Genomic DNA, 20,798 nt, shown 5'->3' on the forward strand with positions numbered 1-20,798 from the left:
AGTATATTTATAATAGACTATTTGTATGAAAATTATTTTCCCTATTCTGATGTTTCCTGAATGATATTTCAGTGGCTTGGCTGAGTCAAATATAAAACTCAAAAATATTTATCTATATCTCTTCCTACTTATGTTTATGTTGCCTTAGGCTAGAATTTGTCAGTGTTGTTGTGAGTCAGAGACAACTAAGTGAACTCTAATAAAGGTGTTCCCCTTTATATGGTAAGAGAATTCTTTAGCTGTAAATATAACCACCAAAGATTAGAAATATATAGTATTCAGTCTGTCTTCATGAGATCTGGCCTGTGACTAAGTTCTAGCAAATGAGAAGTGATAGAAAGTGTCACAAGGAAATTTCTAAGAACACTCCATGAAAGACAGTTCAAATGAAGACTTTATTTTCCTTTCTTCCTATTGCCTGGAGCTGTGGACAACATCTTTAATGAGGGATGAATTGTTGAGCACAAAGGAACCTCAGTCTCTAAAGGCTTCTGGACTTAGACACTTTATCACCATTAGGCTGTCTAGGTCTTGCCTATTATGAGGGAAAAATAACTCTGTCTTGTTGATGTCACATATTTTAGATATATGCAACTGAGGAAAAAACCTAACTTTAGCTTCTACACACTTGGAGTACACAATCTTTGTTATAGTTTACTATAATATATCTAACAAATATAATAGTAATCTCTGTTTCTAATTTATAAAAAAATGTTAACAATTAGAATCTTAGATGAAACAATCATGGCAGATACTGGATAGTGGATACGGGGTATTTCTATTAATGGCTCTTCTCTATAGATAGCCTCAGGGTACTTCACCATTCCTGCCTATACTTTTATAAACCATCTCTTCATTAAGGTATTTTAAATTACTCCTTCTGAGTATACTGCCTGTTTCTTATCAGATACTTGTCTAGCACACATGGATAACCTCTATGCCAGGAGCAAATGGAACACTGATAGTGGCAGCATTGATACAAAAAACATCACTACTGTTGGCATGGAATGGAGTGTAGATGGAGGCAGGGAGTTAAAAGAAGCAGTAGTTGTGGCAGTTATAAACATTCTACATGGTCTAGCTTATTTTAACTTTCCTAAAGGGAGTGGAAGAGAATCAGTATAAAGGTCTTGAATACAAAATTTAGAACACATATGAAAAATCAGAAAACTTGTTAATTGCAGCTATGAACCAAACCAAGAGACTTATTTTCAGCGATGCAGAATTGAAAGTCCATTAAACTCACATTTGAAGATAAATAGGGGAAAGAGTAGAATACTGAGATATTGGATAAAAACATTTGGGCAGACACAGATGAAGGTGATAATTTTGATCTCCAAAATAACTCAGTGTTTCTTGTCTTAGAAATAGTTTACCCTTCTCTGTCTGAGGAAATTGACTTTCTCTTCATAAAATCCTTCCAGTGACTTCACAAGAGAGAGTTTCTTCATGAGGAGTTGCTTAGTCTACTCAAAATTCACAACTATAACTATTCATTCTGCCGTCGGCCTTTAAGACCTTTAAGAATTGGAACCCCAGCATAGCCCAAATGGAAAAGTACAATAAGTGGTCTGGGACAAAGTAGACTACACACTAAAAGAATAACATGGCCTTGCCAATCTGTACCAGCAGGAGTTATGGGAACATATATGGGGGTGGGCTAAGAGATGTTTGACCAAAGAGGACAAAATATGAGAGTAGGCAGGCTGAATGTATTGATATGGATACACCAGATCAGGATTAGGGATGGGTTTAAGCAGCAGGTAATTGTGTGAACTAAGTTGGTTAATTACATCCTGAACTCCAATATGACCTTTAGTCAATGAGAAAGATACTATAAAATATTTCTGGAGTACTGAAGAAGAAATCCAAATACTCAGGGAGAATAGAAATTTTATAGTGGTCATTTATGAGTAATCTGTGGACATCTGTGTGCCCTTTTCTGTAGGTGCTCTAATTTTTACACTGTGGGTCCATGTACAAACTGACCATGGTGGCAAAGACAGAGGCAGTTCATTAGCACTAAAACATGGATTTCTCCTTGCCGTGAATGATCTGTTTACCGTCACTAATAAGTGCCTAAACTACTAACATCCAGCCACAATAGAGGATCTTTCCTCAGGGGTAATAGCCAGCCACCTGCAAGAAAGCTGAATATATTGGACTATTCTATCATGAAGGGAGTACAGGTTTGTTCTCATGGGTTTAGATATATTCTGTCTGCAGTGCTTCGGCCATCATCATCATTCATGATCTTACAAAGGGCTTTATCCATCAACATGTAATCCCATAGAATATCTCTGCTTAGTTATGGTAAAGTGAGTACAACAGTGGGGTCAATCTGTACAGGATTCATTAGTTTGAACACATAGTTAGAAGAAGCAGGTTTAATAGAATAATGGAATACACTAAAGACTTAGTAATAGGACCCATGCCTAATAGGTTAGATGTGATGACGTCTACTCCTTAGCCAAACAACATGGGTCCAAGAACCAGGCAGAAGACAGAGATGTGGTCCCTTTCACTGTTACAACTAATTATCTACTTAAGATATTTTTCTTCCAAATCCTGAATCAAATTGATTGGACTATTTGGATGTTTTGGTGCTCAATGAACAACTATTTCCCTTAGGAAAAGTTTCATATCTCCAATGGTTTGGAAACTGATGCTGACTCCTCACTCACTCACTAACATTTTTGAAATCTCATACCACTGAACCAACAGGCATAAAAAGGGGTCATTGTACTTACTAGCCAAGGTGAATAATTCTGATTACCAAGCATGAACTGGGATGCTGCTTGTTGAGAAAGCATCAAAAAGACATGACTGCTAGTTTGACCTGCAAGCTGAACCAGAGCATTTGGAGGCTGTTCATACCACCATCCCCACCCCCCACCCCCACCTTGAAATGTATGCTCTGCTTGTCTTCCCCAAGCTGGAAGCTACCCAAAGACACAGCTTTGAGATAATGGTAATATGGCGTTGAGACCATCCGGACTGTGTACATGATTGAACCCAGTTAAAGCGTCTGTATTAACTTTTAAGATTTGGTGGGTAGCTGCAAAAGTTACTGGTCTTGCAGCTGCCCAGGACAAGCCTTGAAAGTTCCCTTGCTTCTTGAAGCCGCCACCTACCAATCTAGAGTGGGCTGCCTCTTTCTTAGGTCTCTCCCTGCCTTTCACGTACAGGGCAGGTTTCAGATTACACAAGGGAAGCTCCTGAAGAGGTTACAAAATGGGAGCAAAGAGGACCAGTAGGAATCCACTAGAATTCTTAATATTCCTTTGCTCAGTACACTTGGCCAATGGAAAATTACTTCTATTAAGGCAGTAATGAATTAGACCTAGATAATTCAGAAAAACATAATTTTTGGTCACCCTTGCCTCAAGAAATAACCCATTTTATCAGGTTTCCAGCAAAGAATTTAAAAAATGGATAGATGGTTAAAAAAAATAAAACTATAGTTATCAAATTAAGTCAGGTTAAGCTACAGATGTGTGGTTATGAGGAGTGGAAGAGTTAAAAACGCCAGCTGTATTTTAAGTTAATTGTCTTTGTTCTTACTTTTCCCAAAGATTTAGAAGTCTTTGGAAACATGACAAAATTGTATCAGCTTCACAAGGATAAGTAAGCTATGGTGCTTTATGCATCCTATTTTGAATATAGACACATATACAATATATTATATATAATATATATTTCTATATACAGATGATATATAGCACAAATGTATGTGTATATATATATTCCATATATATTTATATAATATTTTAGTTCAATGTTTAACCTAAACTCTAAAATACAACAATAAAATGAGGGCTCTGGCTACCTGATTTTCTTTCTTCACTAAGAAATGTTTTATAACATGCACTTTAGGTAAAAAGTATAATACTAAGAGAGATTTTAACCACAAGAATAAAACAACATATATACACTATTATATTTTACTGAAATTAAAATAAAACTGTTAAAACAATATTTATCAAAGTTCTCTTAAGTTCAAATGAATAAGGTTTTCATCTAAATGCCAACTCTGAATTTTTTATATTTCTATCTATAGTATTATGTTAAGAAAACTTTTGAAATTACAACTAGGCTTATCATCAAAATATGAAAATTAGTCATAGGTGATGGAGAAAGCAAAGGTATTTACATTTTTACAGGTATTTTTGATTCCTGTCTTTAAGTTTATTTAAATATTCATAGTTATGTGATATTTTTTACCCAAAACTGAATCTAAGTATAAATATCCTAATGTACAAACAGATCTGAATATACTTTCTGTTGTCCCAAATAGTGGGAACAGAAATGGCTTAAACAACTTTCAAATAAAACATGTTAAAGATACAATAAGGGGTTAAAAGGTAAAAAAGGTTAAAAATTTAAAAAAATAAACAACAAAACCTCATCAATGAGTCCAGAAATTGGATTTGAAACCTAAGCATATTTCCCATAATCTAAGAGCCACAGGGAAGTTCTCAGTGGGTATATATAGAGAGTACATGCGCTGAGATCAAAAACATACTTTTAGTAAATGAATGTATGTCAGTTTCCCAATATTTAAAAGCACTGTTTCTTTGTAGCCAAAAAGTGAATTCATTAAAAAAATGATACAAGATAAAGGAGTGAAAAAATTTGAAGAACTCATGTGTGAAATTGTATGTTTTTTATTCCAGTGTTTCTTGCAATTAAAGCACAAAAATTATTTTAAAAGAAACGTCATATTTTGTTTTACATGTTTGTTCGTCTTTTTATTAAAAACAAGTTAATTCATTTTAAACACAGATTTATTCTTCAACCAAATATATAGAAATATGTCATTTATCCTGTGATTCTTTTGTAAGTGATTTTGGATATTACAGTAGATAGTAACTTTCCATTATTTTAAGTAATTCTTATTGAAATATAACATTAATACAGAAACTGAACAAAAATCATAAATATACAGGTGGATGGATTTTTATAAAGTGAATTCTCTATATAACCAGCAGTTCATTCATGAAATAACACATCATGAGCTCCCAGAAGCCACTCCCAGGCTCCCTCCCAATCACTAACAATTCTCCACCAAGATAATAACCTCTCTGATGTTTAACACCATAAATAGCTTGGTCTGTTTTTGTATGTTGTACAAATGGAATTTTACCGTATATATTCTTTTGTGTCTGGCATCTTTTACTCAAACTTGTTTGTGAGATGCATCCAAACAATATTTATTTTATCTCCTTATTATGATATACTTCTTTATATAAATCTACAAAAACATATATAAATATGCGAATATGTATACATATATAAATACACACACACAATCACACTTAATGGGTTTTTTTAAGTTTTTATCTATTTCAAGCAGTGCTGCTACAACACATACTGGGGAATGGAATTGTCGAATACTTAGTTCTAGTAGAGGATGCCAAAGAGTTTTCCAAACCAGTTGGACTGACTTAAACTACCATCATCAGCATATAAGACTTCCAATCTGATATCAATATTATCAGCCTTTTCCATTTCATCTATTTTAGTGGTGGTATACTGAAATTTAATTTTATTTTGCAGGTTCCTGCTGACTAAAAAGTTGAGTACTTTTTTACATGTTTATTAGCTGACTCATTTTATAAGAATCTCTTCCAGTGTTTACATGTTTTGATCTATTGGGTTGTCTGTTTTGCTTTGAATTGTGTCCCGCAGAAATTCATATGTTGAAGACCTAACTCCTAGTACCTCAGAATGTGTCCTTGTTTGGAAACAGGATTCTTGCAGATATAATTAGGTGAGATGAGGTCCTACTGGCTTAGGGTGGACCTTAATCTAATATGCCTGCTGTCCATATAAAAAGGGGGAAATTTGGACATACATACAAGGGAAAATTGTCATGTGAAGATGAAGATTGACAGGAAAGCATCAGAAGCTAGGAGAATGATATGGAACAGAATTCTCCCTCACAGCCCTTAGGAAGAACCAGCCCTACTGACACCTAGATCTAGGATTTCTAGCCTCCAGAACTGAGACGATATTTTTCTGTTATTTAGGCTGTCAGTTTACGGTACTTTGTTTCAGCAGCCCTAGCAAATTAATACACTGTCTCATTGATTTGAAAGAGTACAGTGTATACTCTGGGTTTTAGTTGTCAGTAATACGAACCGTAAGTTAACTTGCCTATTCATTCTCTTAATATCTTTTGATGAATAAAAGTTGGTTAGATTAATGTAGGTCAAATTATCTTTTTTAGCCCATATAATGCATATTTCCTTATATTTCCTTACCTCAATATCATGAAGATCTTAAATATCAAGGTATATATTCTTCTAGATAATATGTTATATCTTTAAATCTACAGTGCACCTAGAATTGATTTTTGTGAATGCAGTGAGTAATTAGGTATACATTATCCAGGTTATGAAAGTGATCTTATTTATTTTATATACTTCTCTAATTCAGAATACTCTTCATTACATTTTACTGTATTGAAAATTTGGTATGTATGCATCTATTTCAGTGCCTTAAAATATTTTGAAAGCAATATTTTGCTAATGGTTAATGAACTTTTTTTTTTTTGGCCACGCCACAGGGCACGTGGGATCTTATTTCCCCGACTAGGGGTCGAACCCGTGCCCCCTGCATTGGAAGCACAGAGTCTTAACCACTGGACCACCAGGGAAGTCCCAGACTTTCTCTTAAGGATGAAATATTTAAAAGGATCTTTGAAATAACTTACACTTGTTTGTTATAAAATAGTTACATACAGGTGCATTTGTCATTTTAGTTTGGCAAAGTCATTCAGTTTGAGAAGCAACAAACATTATTACGTGCCTTTAGTTTGCTAGGTACTTTAACCAATGTTACTTTCATTTAATACTCAGAAATGTTTATATCTGATATTTTGATAGGCACCAAGTTTTATATTTTTTTAAAGATATTTTTGATGTGGACCATTGCACCCCCTGCATTGGAAGGTGAATTCCCAACCACTGGACCACCAGGGAAGTCCCAAGTTTTATATTTTTAAGTGACTAAATCTGATACAATGAAACAGGTTTACTAAAACAGGTCAAAAGATAATACAGGAGATAAGGTATAAAACTAAAGCACGAGGAATGCTCATCATTTACACCTGATAATGTACACCCAAGGGCTGAGAATCTTGCATCTCCTTCAAATTCAAACTGCACACTTTGTTTTTGTTTTTGTTGCTGTTGTTGTTTAAGGTTTTTAATAAGCTAACCCCAGGAGTCTGGTGGGTCTGCCCTGCACTGGACAGTGCGTGCCACCAGTCTGTGTCAAGCTGGGACCCAGCATCGCCAGCCATCTCTGCCACATCTGGGCTCCTCCTGCGCTGTCCCTTCTCAGCATGTAGTTAACTTACTTGACAGTGTAGGCAAGGCTGCAAACTCAATGATAACAAACAAGGTCACCAGGGCGCCTTCCAGGACCTTGGTGCAGATTGGCCCGCTTTAGCCCAGCAAGGTTAGGCCCACCCAACCACATGGAAGAGCTGAAGCCCCTTCTGGCCATGGTGTGTGTCCCTGTCTGTCTGGAACCGTGTCTTGGAAGGGGAAAGTCTGGGGTCTGCTGCTGAATTCGTCTTGTGCATTATGTTTTTAATTTCCTACATGACTTCAGCAATAATTCACAAAAGACTTTGTCTTTTAGTTAAACATTAAACTTTGTGCTGCCGGTTGTCTTTTGCTGAAGTCCCACGTTTCTGTACTTGCCCAGACAGGATGGTGGAGATGGACTAGGCTAGGTTGTCTGTGGGGAAATCCATGATGAAAAGACTCAGCTTTGTATTGCACTTAAATTTTCCACTGGGAGTTGTATAAATACTAGGAGGTTTACAAGAAAATTCTCTGGAAAAAAATTAGTTGTCCATGATAATAGCTTCTTTCACAAGGAGTCATCTCAGGACTTTGACGCATATACAGTAGTCCTTTGGTATCTGCCAAGGATTGGTTCCAAAACCCCACAGAATCAGGGGATGCTCAAGTTCCTTATTTAAAATGGGGTAGTGTTTGCATATAACCTATGAACACCCTCCCCTATACTTCAAGTCATCCCTAGATTATTTATAATACCTAATACGATATAAATACTGTGTAAATACTTGTAAATACAATGTAAATACTATGTAAATAGTTGCCCCCATGGTGGCAAATTCAAGTTCTGCTTTTTGGAATTTTCTGGAATTTTTTCCCCAGTATTTTTCATTTGTAGTTGTTTGAATCTGCCATGCATAACCTTATGGATGCAGCTGAACTGTAGTGCCATTCAAGAATATTGGAAAGGAGGAGCTCAGCACACATGTAAGGTACCAGTCTTTCTAAATTGGAAGATAGTCCTGTTTCAGTCTCTGGGTTGCTGTTGTTGGAGCTCTCTTATTGCTGTATTGCTGTCTTTGCTCATCTCTCTCCATTGCCACTGTTCTCAGGCTGTCAGTGGTAGGGCTTGGAACAGGGCCCCAGCTGGAGAGCCACACGATGCTGGGAGCAAGTCCAAAGCACCACTGCAGTGCTGCCACCTCCAGATTCATAGTTTGCAAATGGGTATCCAATGGACCCACTACACTACCAAAGCCAAATTCTTCCCCATTTCACTGTATATCAAATTTTTAATGTCAGATTTCTGGCCACTTTATTGTATTCTTCTTGTCTATTTCTGAGCTAATTGTGTTACAGAACCAAATTTGGTTCTCATGCCTGCACGCAATAAAGCCAATCTACTGACACTGGGTTGTGCTGAAGGAAAGTGCAGCATTTATTACAGGGTGCCAGTCAAGGAGTCCAGGCAGCTAGTGCTTAAAAGACCAGAATTCCCTGATGGCTTTCAGGGAAAGGTTTTTAACCAGGGTGAGGGAGGGGTTTGTGGGGCACACGATCAGCTTGTGGACATTTTTCTGATTGGTTGGTGGTGAGGTAGTCAGGAACCCACATCATCAACCTTCTGGTTCCAACCAGTCTGGGGTCTTTGTGCTTGTGGTCAGAATACAGTTAACTTCTTCCACCTGGTGGGGGTTTCAGTATCTGTAAAACAGCTCAAAGGCTATGGCTCAGAATATTATCTATAGCCCTTGAGGAGGAACTAAAGGCCCTTGACTTTGTATAGTGGCTACACTATTATTATTTTGTCTTGCTTGACTGTTTTCCTTTGCTTCTGCATTTTCTCACTTCTCCAATTAAATTTATTCTTTGGAACTTGAGGAATGCCTAGGGGGCTAAAGTTTTTCTACAAATAAGAGGCAGGCGGAGGACATGGGTTGAGGGGTGGGATCTGTCCTGGGAGGTCCCCATAGGGTCCTGCTTGTTTACAATTGTATTCTGTCATATTTATTATATATTTGTAATTCATCTGTGTATCTGAGAACAAAAGTTCCTCAGATTGTTTTAATACTTTTGCAAGATTGCCTAAGCTCTTCTTGACTCTTTTATTTTTCATGTAATTTTAGAAACAGCTAACCAAGTTTTGCTAAGACACCTGTGGGGATTTTTATTGGGGTTGCTTTGAGTCAATATATTAATTGGGAGAGAATTTACATGTCTACAGTATTGTTTTTTCCAAACCTTGAACCTGGAATATCTCTATTTTTATTGTTCTTAGGGGAGGGCTAATGTTCCTCTTCTGCTAGATTTATTGCTGTGCATCTTATCTTTCTTATTCTCTCGGAAATGTTATCTTTTATTTCCTGATTGCTTTTCCTCATACTTAGAACTTGGTTTTTATAAATTGCATTGCTAAATTCTGTTACTTTGATTTGTCTAATTGTAGTTCATATATATGTTAGTTGTAAAAGAAATACACTTTTATTTGTTATTTGTAAAAGAAATACACTTTTATTTATTACCTTCCAAGTCTCCAATTTTTATACCACATTTTAAAAAAATGTCTTTCCTTATTGCACTGGCTGTGACCTCCAGTATGATAACGACAGATCACAGTATCATTTGTTAAATACCCATAACATGTTCTCAAATGAAAAATCCGTGTAATTATTTTTATTTAATTTTTATTTATTTATTTATTTATTTATGGCTGTGTTGGGTCTTCGTTTCTGTGCCAGGGCTTTCTCCAGTTGTGGCAAGTGGGGGCCACTCTTCATCGCGGTGCGCGGGCCTCTCACTATCGCGGCCTCTCTTGTTGCGGAGCACAGGCTCCAGATGCGCAGGCTCAGTAATTGTGGCTCACGGGCCTAGTTGCTCCGCGGCATGTGGGATCTTCCCAGACCAGGGCTCGAACCCGTGTCCCCTGCATTGGCAGACAGATTCTCAACCACTGCGCCACCAGGGAAGCCCCGTGTAATTATTTTTAATAAGCATTCTCTCATTTTCTTTCTTTCGTAGTGGAGTCACTCAAAATAGCACACTTATGATCCCTTGTTCCTCACTTCTCTGTCATTTTACAACTGAACACATACTGATTTCCTCCATCCTCCTTCTATGACACTGTATACGCCATCCGTCACTCCCTCAAATTGTATAATTTTCACTTCACTCCTCTGTTGTATCTGTAATTCTTTTGAGAGTCTTTGTTCATTGCCTTTTGTGAAGCCACACTTCTATAATGCTTATCAAGTTATTAGAGAGGAATTTTAAAATCAGGAAAGTCTTATTTGTGTCTATCAAGAGTAACTTATTTTACCATTTTAAATTCTCTAAGCCTAATTTCTTTATCTTGACATGAGATAATATCTATTTATAATAATTTTTTAGGAAAAAAAAATACGTGTGAAAGGCCTAGTACATGGCCAGGCACAGGATAAATGAGTGTGTACTTTTTTATTCTTTGAAGTGTCTGCTTCTGTTCTTGTACAGGTTTTCCTGTAGGTTTTCCTACAGGTGTCATTTAGAGCTTTGTTCTCATTCCAATCACTGGCCTTGAGTGATGTGATCTTACTGTCTTTTAAAATTCAGCTTGAGCTTTACCTCCTTCAGTCTTCCCGACCAAATCTAACATATTTTCTTTGTGTTCTGATGATATTCTTACATATCACTTGCTGTACTCTAATAACAAACACTTCCTATTATCTCTAGCTTGAATGTTACTTTGTTTTTTGAAGGAAATTTGTGTTTCATTTCTTTATCTGAGAATTTGGGGACTTGAGGTTTCATGAAGCCATTCAGCTTTTCATTTGTAGATAAATTTTTCAGATTATTACCTATGTATATGGCTTCTTAAATGCATTACAAGATGTTCACTATTATTATTTACTTTTAAGTTTATTATAAAATACATAAATTATCCAGAAAAGTATAAAGGTAGAATAGTGTACACACAGATTATGGGATTCTCATTTATGTATATTTCCTATCCATTCTTCTCCATTTCTAACAAGAATTCTTCCAAACTTGCCTTTTCAAGCAATGCTACATGGAATCATTGTTTCCTTATGACACTCTTGATGAGTGTAGAGAACGAACACTAAATCTTACCGTATATTAAAGAAATGGTCTCTTAAATAAATAGAAAATTTACAATCCCACCAGCAGTTTATTATTACTTCTTTTCTGTTTTCCCATATCCTGGCTAATGCATGGGATTTTGAGAGTATCTAATATTTACTAACTTAATAGAGTAAAATATTTTCAGGATTATAGATAAATTAGTATGTTCATTAGCCTTTGGTTTCCTCTTATGTTGATTATCGTTTTTGATATTGGCTTTTTGTTGTTTTTTGTCTACTGGCATGTTTGTCTTTTGGGGGTAGGGGGGTACATAGTTATTGTTTGTTAATTTTGTATTTAAATTAGCCATTTTTTGTCCTATATGTGAATATCTTTCCCAGTTCTTTTTAACAGTTTTAGATTACTCATTATGCTTTTGACATCACAGAGACTTTAAAATTTTGAGTCAAAATTTTATATGCAATGAGATTTAGCAAATTTCTCCATTAACTTGTAAAAACTTTTTGTAGCTTCATAAAATATATTGATTTGCTTGTCAGATTCAATGATACTTTTTCTTGTTTTTTTTGTATATATTAATTCTTTGTTATTGCTGATTCGTTTGAATGCTATTACTTACATATTTTGATACAGTTACTCTGCTAAGTGCATCTTAGCTATGGAGGAGTTAATATTTATTTTCTTAGATTTTTAGCATCATTATGTGATTTTTAAGAAAGTTACATTTTTTTCATTTTCCACTTTTTTCTCCCAACTTTTTGGTTATATTTCTTTGGCTAGGACTTCCAGTACCCTACTGATTATGAGCTATGTAAGTGAGCAAGCTGGCATTTTGCTTATAGTAAAGAAAATGACTATGTTCTTCCCTCTCAAGTATGATATTGCTTTGATTTCTTGGCAGAGCGGTTTATCAAGTTGCTAGGATTTATCATAATTGTTATTTTTATTAGATACATTTTCAGGATCCACTGAGAGTTTTTCTTTTTGTCTTTAATTAGTTAATGTGGTGATTTATAGTGATAATTTTTTTAAAAAACCAACCCATTCTTGCATTCCTAGGGCAAATTATACTAGATAATGAGTTTAACAGCTTTTAATTTTTACTCTTTGTCCAAATTTGTATAATATATGGGATTATCACTATTCCAGATATTTTTCTAAAATTATACTAATAATACATGAAACACCTATGTTTTCAGAGGGAAAATTGTTGACTTTTTGATTTGGTTTGTAAAAGGCATTTATTTATTAGGGTTTTCTATTATTCTTAAAGCACTCCTGCACTCTTGGGTAATTGTATTAGTTTTCTATTGCTGCATAACAAACTACCACAAATTTACTGGGTTAAAATGTCTCATATTTTTATCTCAGTTTCCATTGGTCAAGAATCTGGGTATAGCTCACCTGGGTCCTCTGCCATGGCATCCAAAGGCTGCAGTCAAGATGTCTGCAGAGGTACATTCTCCTCAGAGGTTCTACTGGGTAAAGGTTAGCTTTCAGGCTTCTTTGGGTTGTTGGCCAAAGCCATTTCCTTGTTGATGAAGAATTTACGGCAGTTGTCTTCTTCATTGTCAGTTGGAGAGTCTCCCATCTCAGTGAGGTTCCCAGTCCTTTCTTCAAGAACTTTAACCTGTTTTAAATCAGACTTATCCACTATAATCTCCTTTTGATTAACTCAGAGTCAACAAATTTGGGACTTTAATGACATCTGCAAAATCCTTTTACTGTTTCCATTGTCAGGAACTGTCAAGGCAAGTTTTCCCTATGTTTTCTTTTAGGAGCTTTACAGTTTTATGTCTTACCAGATCCATTTAAAATTAATATTTATACATGCTTATAATGTTAAAAAATGCCAATTCCTAAGGGAAATCAAAAGTACTGTACCCTATAAATACTATGTTTTCTCCTATACACACATTCCCATGATAAAGTTTAATTTATAAATTAAGCACAGTAAGAGATTAACAATGGTAACTAATATTAAAATAAAACAATTGTAACAGTATACTGTAATGAAAGTTATGTGAATGTGATCATGCTCTCTCTCTCTCTCTCACTCTGTCTCTCTGCCTTTCTCAGAATATCTTATTGTACAAATTTAATTCCTTTTCCATCTTAACTATGTACTTATGCACTGTGGCCATACCTTTGCAGTTTGAGGTGTGACAGCAAAACTAGTACAAATTTCTTTTTCTGTTTTTACAATTTCATGGATAGAAGATTCATTCTTACTGTAGGTCTTAGCAACCTCAGCATATGATTATTTCTTTCCTTATTAAGTCAAGAACTTTCACCTTTTCGCTTAATGGAAGCATTTTACAGCTTCTCTTTGGCATATCCGAATTGCCACCATTACTACTTTAGCATTTTGGGGCTATTATTAAGTAAAATAAGGTTACTTGAACACAAGCATTGTGATACTGTGGCAGTCAACCTGATAATCAAGACGGCTACTAGGTAACTAAGGAGCATGATACACTGGACAAAGGGAAGATTCACATCCATGAAGGGACTGAGCAGGAGTCCTGGAGATTTCATCACACAGAACTGAATGCAATTTTAAACTTATGAATTTTTCTTTCTAGAATGTTCCATTTAGTATTTTTGGACCACTGTTGACTGTGGGCAACTAAACCTCAGAAAGCAAAACCACAAATAAGCAGGGACTACTATACTTTCTGCTTCACTTTCTGAAGTCTATGACTAAATACCGTAAAATAGCAGTTCTACTTACCTTGTACAACCTATCTCCATTTTCTTGCTTTATCTTTTCTCCATAGCAGTTATCTGTTACTGTTTCTTTGCTGTTGTTCTGTGGGTTAGTCTGGTTCCTCTGAGATACAGACATCAGGACAGAATTAGTCATTCAGGAGCTCTGTAAGGGACAATGCCTGTGAGGAAAAATAGAAGGGATCTGGGGGAGTCTGAAAAGTTGTCAGATCTTAATGTTAGTTGGCTCTGGGTAAAGGAGAGAGAGAAGGAAAGAGAGAAGGAAGGAAGGAAGGGGGGAAGGAGGGAAGGAGGGAGGGAGGGGGGAAGGGAGGGGCGGGGAGGGGAGGGGAGGGGAAGGGAGGGGAGGGGAAGGGAGGGGTGAAATACCTGAGATTTCTATACAGACCTAAGAGAATTTGGCAAGGCTACTATAGAGTCCTTGAGCCAAAGCGTCCCATGAGAGCAGTACCAAATCTCCCAGGAATGGGCGAGCCTGAATATCCCAGCTGCACTCAGTCATTGGCAGGGAAATACACACAGAAAGCGTGTCCTCATATATCACAAATCTAGTGATAGATTTTATAATGCAACAGCTGTACTGGTTGTTAATTACACTCTTGGCAGATAGAGTCCTGAGTGAGATCTGAGAAGCATATTTCAAGGATGCCACAGATTGTCTCTACCTATTCAGGCACAGGTTTTCTTCCCTATCTGCATCACCTACAACAGTACCTGGGTCATAGTAGTAGTCAATAAATGCATATGAATAATTGAATTGTCTCTGGAAAAAAATAGATGTTTGTATTTCCTGAAGTATCTTCCTGCACATTAACCTTCTGCTAAGTACTACTGGCAATCTTGTACTAAAGACTAATGACCTGGGAAGATACCTGAATCCTCATTCAAACTTCACAAAAGGGCAAGTAAAAACTTTTAAAGGCACCATTTGTCAGTGAACCAGAGAAGTGCCCTTGCAGTAAGTACACACATTATCCTTATCCCTAGTTACTGAAAAGTAATTTCATGGGATTTCAATGACCAATGAAACAGGATCAGTACCGTTGAGCTTCAGAATGAGGTGTGGATTATCTGGAGTTCAGAATCCTCACAGTGCCTAAATTCTCTTTCATTAAATGTAACCATAGTTTCAAACAATTATATTACTGAAGTGCAATGTTTGTTTTCTCTATCATTGAAGAACATTCACTTCTGCTGAAGATGCTAAAAAATATTTAGAAAAGTTAAAACTTACATAAGATGTGTTTAGCATAGAGAGAGAGTAAGCAAGTAGCTTGTAAGACAAAGAAAGAATTCATGACGTGTGTGTGAATAGAAAGTAATGTGAAGTGAAAGAGAATAATGGTCTATATAAAGGCAAAAAAAGAGTGGCATAAATAGAAAAGGATGAAAAGAACAAGTAAATCGGAAATATGCATAAGCACAAATCCTACAACCTCCAGTTTGACAGTCAGTCATCCCTAAATTAGACACCCATAGGTGACATTCCTTATGGCTCCATTTGGATTCATGTGTGGTCTACCCCAGGAATGCAGTTAATATATTAGCACAGCTCAGCAACTCATAGAAAAACTGTAGTTATTGGCCAGGTATACTTGCTCCGAATCTCTTCAGTAGAGCTAGACTTCCAGGTGTCTTCCTTCTGCTGAGTCTCCTTGCTCAAACCGCAACTTTGATTCTCATAAGCATATCATTATCAAGGAACAATGTTGTGGCAGAGAGAGTGATGTGGTTATATAAATTCCTAATGAAACTCTGTATCTTTGAATGATGAAGTAGTTCATTAACTTGGAGGTAAAAGAGAAAATTATAAAAAGTAGTTTATAGAATAGAGGTTCTTGACCCGAGAAAAGTTGATAATGATAGTGAGTGTGTTAAAGGTGTGCGTTGATTTCCTCAGCAGACAGGTGAACTGGATTGGGCCTGAGTGACCCAGAGCTCTTTGTTCTGTCACCTCAGACCATGAGCAACCTTTGACGTACCAGTTTCTGTAAAATGTCATTGTCTATGTGAGATGTGATATAAAAAGTTTGAGAATCACTAGGTTTTGATAATACATTAGAAGATGTCCATGGCAGTAAAAGGTCAATGTGTCACCAAAGAGCCCATGGTATCCATGTGGAGTAGAGCATCATGCTGTGAGGAACCCTCTTAGTTACCATATTACTCTACAATATCCCCAAAATGATAGCTGGCATTATTTCACCTATCTCTGATAATAACTTTTAGAGCTATATAATATTATATTACTTATTTTGCAAATGGGTAAATAGAGGTCTTTCAAAGACTGATGAATATCCTTTCTTTCCTTCTTCTTAGAGCAACCAAACCATAATTTTCATAGGGGTAAAATGCACCCAGATAAAGGATCAGATTTTCAGCAATTCAGTTATAAAGGCAGGTGACTGAATTTTCCAAAGATGACTTAAAACAATATCTCTCACAACAAACGGTTTTATATAATACAAATGAGCCACTAGCCCCATTAAGAGTGGAGTCTAATAATTCTCCTCTTTACTATAAGAAGGAAGGTTTTAGTATGCTTGCAGGAAAAGACTGTATCCAAATGACACTGTGTGCTACTCAAATCTAGATTAGAAAAGAGCACACAGCTTCTGCCTGTTTTATGTTGAATGCTTACTCTTGGAATCCCCATCTTCTAGGGAAGCCCAGGGACCTTGTGGAGGTAACACAGATGTCATCTTGATGTTGTCTAGATGTCTTAGTTGGGGTCTCAATCAACAGTGATTATCAGCTTCCAGGCCTGTCGGTTGAGTTGCCTTCAAATTATACAAGCCCAGAGTCATCAAGTTACTCCTGGGTTTTGAGTCTTCCTAACTGAGGCACCAAACATCATGGAACCAGAGACAAGCCATTCTTCCTATGGCTTTTCTAAATTCCTAACTGATGAAAACTATCAGTGTAATAAAATAGTTGTTCCTTTATTCCAGTTAGTTTGAGGTGGCCAGTCAGTGATACTAAATGGAATAGTAGCTGACTATATAGTTAAGTGAATAAGTTTGGGCCAATGAGATGTAAGTGGGAGTTGGAAATCACATAAAGGCTCATTAAAGGAAACAAACTCCTGGGCTAGGTTGTACTGTTTGTCCTTCTCTTTATCTACCCTTCTACTTCCTGAAATAAGGATGTAAATGCTGGAGCTCCAACAACTACCATGTAGCCTTGAGGATGGCAGTAGAGATAGATAGAAGGTACCTGCTTCCCTGATGTTTTAATGGAGTCATCCTAGCAATTCAAGACCTTTGGAATTAAACTATAAGAGAGAAAAGTAGCTACTTAGGCATTTAAGACATTAAGATATCTAATGGTTTTACTTGTATGTGTTACCAATCCTAAATGTGATTCATGCATAGTAAAGAAGCAAAAACAAAAACAAAAACAAAAACTAAGTCACTTGCCCAAATTAGTAAGTGGAAGAGCAGGGATTTATATGCCAATTGTCTGATTTCAGGACCTACAGTTTAATCACCACAGCATACTGCCTCAAGGGCAAAAGTGCAATTGTCAAAAATGGGGAAAGAACAAAAAGTTTTACAGACCAAAAATTATAAAATACATCATAATCATAGAAGTCTAAAAATATAGAGGCTATGGAATACCATCAGTAGCATATTGGATTTCCTTCCGCCTGCACCTGCCATGGTCAAAACCACGAAAGAAAATCTTTAACACACCTCAAAACTTTAGATTGGACATAACCTTCTGTTATTCTAGTCCGTGGGCACTCAGTAAAGTTTTATATGTTGAGGTAACACTATTTATAGGAAATACCTTAAAACATTTAAAAGGAGTGATGTATTTTTTGGTCAAGTTTTTCTTTCTGTTTTTTCTGATCCAAACTCATTAAATATAGTACAGGCATATAAACAAAAAAAAATCCTGGTTGTAAAATCTAATTCTGAAATGAGAAACTTCCTTATAGCCCGGGGTTGCAAATAATTAAGGAAACATCTGATTACGTGTAAGTGAAAAATTCATTCTTTCTGATTTTCTGTGCACTTGCACATTTGTAGCTCGCTAGTTTTATTTGCAGCATGGATATTGAAAACACATTTCAAGGGCTCCTACTGATTTGAGAAATTTATTGTACCTTAAGGGCTGTCAGAGGAAATTTGCAAATTGCTAGTCCAAATTATTTCAACAAGAAAACATACTGATATGTTCAGGTAATGGAAAAGGGAAAAAAGATTAACATAAGTGTCATAAGAAAGCTATTGTGCCACCTAAATCACAGGTAGTCAAAGATGTTTTGTAAGAAAGATGCTGTGCTAAAATGCAAGAAAGAGTATCTCTTATACTTCCTTTCTTATTCAACAGGGAATACCCCTTTGATTTTAATTTTAAAATATACACTTCCCTTCTTCTATACCATGAGCAAGATGTTAAGCCATTTCTTTATTCCTTGAAATACTATTTGGTGAATGAAAAAACATTATCTTTAACCTAAGTACCTATGGATATATCTCTATACACATGACAATTTTAATTAAAAATATTTGAAGATTCAATACACCTATAAAATCTCTTAAATTAGGCATCCTATGTAACCACTAACAGCAGGGATTAAATTCAGTTACATTTTAAAGAAATGAGTTATGTGATTAATACATTCTTTATAAATCCCTATAGAAACAATATACTTAATTTACCATTAATATGGTTACATATAAAATGTACTCTTCACTACATACAATTGAGAAAATATATGTTTAGAAAGCTGGCACCTATTAGTGGAGAAACATGAATTAATTAGGAAAACACCTGCTGGCCTATTTAGGTATTGAAATGATTGGACCTAGGCAGGGTCTGAAAGGGGAGGGTCAAGGCAAAGCATGTCTATTAAGAGCTGAAGTGCTTTGCTTGCAGAAGTAGGAAGCTTTCCCTTCATTTCTATTTAATTTACAGTAGCATCTTTTTAAAGAAATTTCCTTAGGGAGTGGCACTGGCGGTGGTGATAGTGGAGGCGTCGGGGTTGTGCTCGTGGTTGGGGAGGCACTGGTGTGATTTGAAGACACAGGAGCTGGAGTGTAGGAGGAGGATGGAAACAACAGAGTGGAAAGAATTGTGGACTGTCAGAATACCCCGTTTCAGTTTATATTTTCTGTTGTGTTGTAATTCAAATTCCCATCGTCCATGATTTCAGTAACGTTTCCACAGAACAAAACCTTGACTATTTATTATATGTTGCAAGGTAAAGGCTGCGTCCATTCACCTTTTACATAATTCATTTTAAAGAATCCATGCAAAATGACTGAGTTCCGTATGTAAGTAGAAGCAAGGAGCAAGATACCAATCAAATAGAACAACAACAGCAAAAAAAGGCATACAGACTGGAGGATAATTTAAACAGCTTTAAAGATATTATGGTTGCCAACTTTCTCCAGATAAGCATGGATGTAGTACTCCCATTAAACATTAAATAGTCTCTGAGTCGTATGAATTTCAAAGGATGTATTATTATCTGGGTTACAAAAGCACCTCCTAATGGAGATATTCTCAAATCTGTGTGTGTGTGTGTGTGTGTGTGTGTGTGTGTGTGTGTGTGTGTGTGTATTTACCTAAAGAACCTTGAACTTTGGCAAATGTTTGATTACTCCAAAATAAATATTTAAAAAAATAATAGATTGTATTAATCTGGCATATTTAAAGCAATCATTTGAGTTTCTTAATATTTTGTGAGCAAACTTTTTTTAATCAGAAAAAATGTCTATATCTTTTGTTTCCAATTCAGGATAATGATGAAGGTGTGTAACACATTTCATTCTAATATATTTAAATAATTTTTTGTAGTGCCTGGAAACATGTATGTAACAATTTAGAATGAATTATCTGTTAAAATCTTGATGAGGCAGGCTGAATAACTTCAACTAGGTACTTAAAATGATCTTGGGGAAAATCTATTCATAGGCAGGTGTTTCTGAATTACAGAACTGATTTGTTGAAAATAATTTTAATGGTTCTTCTGTGATAGATTATTTGCACTAGATGAAAGTTGCTCATAACTTGTGCTCTTCACAATCTTTAAGCAAAGAACACTGGCAAGATAGCATCTATTAAAATATTCTTAATTTCTTATAATTAATAATATTATTACAGTGGTTAAAATAAATATTGAACACATTTTAAAGAATACAAAACAGCACATTAGAGCATACTTAATCTAAATAAGTCCTTTAAATAATATCAAAGATTAATATAATTGAGCACATATATTTTGCTCTTGGGGTAATTGTTTTGTTTCCAGAAACTACTGTACAGTATGCTTGAGACAGTTTTTGTTAGTTTAAACTGACAATTTAAGATTGCTTTAATTTCCATGTTAGTTTGCATTAATAAACTTCCATATAAAGGTACGCTCGTAAGTGCTGTATAGTAATATTGACCCAACTCTTTTATTTTCTTTTTTGTACCATTTGATCTATTTATACCCTTCGCTTATTTCACCCATCCCCTACTTCACACTTCAGGCAATCACCGATCTGCTCTGTACATCCGTAAACTCATTTGTTTGTTTGTTTTTCAGATTCCACGTATAAGTGAGATAGTACAGTATTTATGTTTTTCTGTCTGACCAATTTCACTTAGCATAGTGCCCTCGAGTTTCATCCATATTGTTGCAAATGGCATGATTTCATTCTTTTTCATGGCTGA

General features: G+C 35.8%; 1 pseudogene; it reads right to left on the bottom strand.

The window, feature by feature from the left end:
- Positions 1–5,403: 5,403 nt before the first annotated feature.
- On the bottom strand, positions 5,404–8,530 carry LOC132364433 (ubiquitin-conjugating enzyme E2 J2-like; annotated as a pseudogene).
- Between the last annotated feature and the right edge of the window lie 12,268 nt (positions 8,531–20,798).

The sequence above is a fragment of the Balaenoptera ricei genome, chromosome 4, assembly GCF_028023285.1.
Source record: "Balaenoptera ricei isolate mBalRic1 chromosome 4, mBalRic1.hap2, whole genome shotgun sequence".
Lineage (NCBI taxonomy): Eukaryota > Metazoa > Chordata > Mammalia > Artiodactyla > Balaenopteridae > Balaenoptera > Balaenoptera ricei.